Here is a 4,144-nt window from a genome sequence, read left to right as displayed (position 1 = left end):
GCAAATGACTCATTGGGTTTTATAAATGAAATTTCATTTGACTTAATTGGGTTAAGAATATTGTTCTTTATTTGAAGTTATAATTGTTGGAATGACCACAACACATGATATCCAAATCATATAGCCGAGGTTCCTTCAGAAATACACGAGCAACACCTAGGAGGAGTATATCATACAATTAAAATTTTATAAGCTCAATTATAAAGGGACAAGATACCTTTGGGTAATATAAATAGTGATTTTTTCCTTCCAGAAAATCATGTAAGGCTATAGATGTAGCTCAATGGTAAGCTTTATTTAGTCAACATAGAAGTTGAAGCAATGTTCATTCAATTATCATTATTGATGATAAATTTATAAGATTTGTCTATAACTTAGAGCTAAGTGAGAAGTTGTAGATGCATTTGCAATTAAATTTCAATTTGCAAGGTAACTGGGGCAACATCATCCTAAGCGTTATACTCAACTATGTCATCCCTCTAGTTGTCTAGTTGATTAAGTTAATTGATTCCAAGTGGAGATTCTTTTGAGGACAACTATTTACATATGGGGCACTTTTGCTATTAGTAAAGCATATGCCATTTAAGAACATGTAATCAGAAGCTCTAGTTATGATCTTCCCTTTAAGATAAATTGTTTCCTAGTGTTCGTGAGTATTGCATTGGGTTGGGTTTTGCTTTGTAAATAATACACATATCTTCTATTGACTAGAGATCCCTTGGATTTAGAGAGTTGATGTTGAATTATAAAATGATATGCATTTTGGCTTAAAATTATTAATTTTTATTTAATTAAGTGATTCTCATTTATCATTTAAAATTTTGACAGCCTCCCGGCATCCCATCCCAACAAAGGGAGGTTGGGGAGGACACTTACCCTTTTGGCTTAACTCGACCAGATTAAATTAATGGTGAGGAGTTTGGGGGAGCAAAACGACCTCGAAAATATTCGAGTATTCTAATTATGCACAAAATATTAATTTGGTGACTTAAATTAAATTTAAAAAATACTTTTTATTCCCCTTAAAATTTCGGCAGCTTTTCAGCGCCCGCTCCCCGTGAGGGGAGGTTGGGGAGGGCACTAGCCCTTTCGAGTATACCCAGTCAGAAAGATAATCGACGGCCGAGGGCTTCGGGACATTGTCGGGTCCAAAAATTGGCCTTTGACAATCCTTGTTCCACGCAACTTATTAATTAAGTGATTTAATTTTATTTTAAAATATTGTTTATTTGCCTCAAAAATTTGGTAGCCTTCCGATGCCCCCTCCCCACAAGGGGAGGTTGGGGATGTCAGTTTCCCTTCTAGTACGCCTAGCCATAAATATAGTCAACAGATGAGGGCTTCAAGACATTGTCGAGTCCCATAATTGGTCATCAACGATCCTTATTGCGAGCGATCTATTGATTAATTAATTTAATTTATTTTAAAATATAGTTTTTACCCCCCTCAAAAATTTGGAAGCTTTTCGGTGCCCCCTTCCTGATAGGGGAGGTTGGGGAGGGTACTTTCCCTTTTTAGTCCACCCAGCTGGAATGATAGTCAATGGTCGAGGAATTCAGGACATTGTCGGGTCCTAAAATTGGTCTTCAAGTCTTCAATCCACTCAATTGGATTAGATCATCGACTGAGGACTTTTGGGGATCGAATCAACCCCAGGACTTCCTACAATTCTTTAACTTATTTACCAGGATTTTATTTGCCTTTTTTTTTAAATTATATAATCAACTCGACGGGCTAGGGCTCATAGAAGGAGGTGGAGCCATGCACGGGTAGGAGGCGCAAGTGGTTGGAGGTCAGGGTTGGGTTGGTGTCCTACTGGCGGCGCGACAGACTGATGGAGGTTGGGACGAAGTAGGAGGTTGGGCTGGCTAGAGATTCGAAGAACACGATCGGCTTGCTCGACACTGATTGACATGAGTTTGGCTTGGTGGAAAATTAAGGTTCATTTGAAAGAGAGCAGGCGAGGTCAAACGAAGGTTATCGGAGGTAGAGTCAGCAGGCTTCAACGGGTTTAAGATGTTAGAGTTGGCTTCAATCATGAAATGAGAGGTATGTTTTGGACTCTCCTCTGTTCTTGTTTTCATGTGTGCACCAATGAGAATGGGAGAGGTTTCATTGTTTTGTGTTGTTAGGGGTTATGGGGAGCAGGAGCCGGACAGGAGCATGGGTTGTGCATGGATTATACTTACAAGTCAATAAGGAGATAGAGGAGAGTGAGCGATAGGGAGATGGAAGAAGAGAGTGTGTGTGAGATAAAGAGAGGGGAGAGAGAGAGAAGGTGAAAGAGAGTGAGAGTTATATTTTTAGAGAGAGAGATAAATAGGGAGAGAGAATAAGAGTGAGAGAGAGAGAGGGAACTATGAGAGGGTGAGAGAGGGAGAGGGGTAGAGAGAGATAGAGAAATAGAGAGTGTTTGTGAGTGAGTGAGAGGGAGAGTGAGAGAGATAGTGAGAGAGAGATGTATATTTAGAGAGAAAGAGAAAAATAGAGATAGATTGAGTGACTAAAAGAGGGGAAGATAGAGGGAGCTATTGAGAGATAGAAGCAAGAGAGAGGGAGAGAGAGTGTGTGATAGATAGAGACATAAAGAGTTAGAGGGAGTGAGAGAGTGTGATAGAGAGAGAGGGTGAGAGAGAGATGGAGAGAGAGGGTGAGAGAGAGAGAGAGAGAGAGAGAGAGAGAGAGAGAGAGAGAGAGAGAGAGAATGATGGAGGGAGGGAAAGAAAAAATGGGAGAATGTGTGTGTGTGTGTGTGTGTGTGAGAGAGAGAGAGAGATACATATATAGAAACAGGGTGAAAGAGAGTATGTGAGAGTGGAAGAAAGGAGAGAAAGAGGGTGAGAGAGATGGGGGAAGAGGGAGCAAGTTAAAGAGTGAGAGAGATGGGGAGATAGGGTGGGTAAGAGAGATGGTGAGAGGAGGAAAGAGTGAGATAGGGAGATGTTTTTAGAGAGAGACACTTCAGAAAAATGTCTTGTTATTGGCGAATGATTTCCACCGATAATAGTTGAAATACGCTGACAATTTCAATTTTCCGGTGCATTTTCGACGAAAAAGCATTTGATAGTAATAATGTGTCAGAAAATTTTAACCAACACATTTTTACCGTCGTAAAAATTCTGCAAATAATTACCGACAAAATTTGCGTCGGAATAATTTATATACCGATGACCCAACCAGCGATATATACACCATTAAGTTAACAACGGCAATTCTGCTGGAACGATTGCCATAAAATTATTGTTGTATTTTTTGCTGGTACGATCACTACTCTTTCCGATGTATATGTTACAGCTGAAAAGTATGATAGTAATAATAATTCTTCTTGAAAGTTCACCATACAATATATATTATATATCTATAATTAATCAACTCGACGGGCAGGGCTCGAAGCAAGGAGGTGAGTCACGCCACTGGTCCGAAGGCGAGGGTTGGCTGGTTTTCAGTGGTCAGGGTATGTTGGAGTCCTACTAGCAGCACACAAGGGGATGGAGTTGGGCTAAGCAGGAGGACGGGTTGGTTAGATTTGGAAAATACGGTCAGCTTGCTGCGACATAGGACTTGGCAGAAGTGTGGCTCCGATGGCTAGATAATGGTTCGTTCCGGAAGAGTAGCAGGCGAGGTATGACGTCGGGCGGTCGGAGGCAGAGCTGGCGGCCTTTGATGGGTTTGAAACGTTAAGAGTGGCTTTGATTATGAAAAGCATAAGATGCAGTTTTCGAATCTTTCTCCATTTCTGTGAGTTAATTGTGCTCCACCAATGAGAATAGAGATGTTCGTATTGTGTTCGTGAGGGATATGGGGAGCGGGAGCCATTGAGAAGCGTGGGTCGTGGCGTGTTACAGGTTACAGGTTAAAAAGGAGATAAACGAGAGTGGACGTAAGGGAGAGTGGAGGAAGAAAGAGTGTCGGTGATAATAGAGAGAGAGAGAAGAGAGAGGAGAGAAGAAGGAGAGAGAAGGAAGGAGAGAGAGAGAGAGAGAGAAGAGAGAGAGAGAGAGAGAGGGAGAAGAAGAGAGAGAGAAGAACTATGGAAAGGGTGGGAGAGGGGTCAAAGAGGAGAGAAATAGACAATAGTGTCTGTTTGATGAGAGAGTTGAGCAGATATTTTTAAGAGAAAGAGAGGAGAAGAGAGAGGGGAATT

Source organism: Dendrobium catenatum, unplaced genomic scaffold, assembly GCF_001605985.2.
Source record: "Dendrobium catenatum unplaced genomic scaffold, ASM160598v2 fragScaff_scaffold_133, whole genome shotgun sequence".
Classification (NCBI taxonomy): Eukaryota; Viridiplantae; Streptophyta; class Magnoliopsida; order Asparagales; family Orchidaceae; genus Dendrobium; species Dendrobium catenatum.
The sequence above is the reverse complement of the archived record's forward strand: the minus strand, read 5'-3'. Positions refer to the sequence as shown.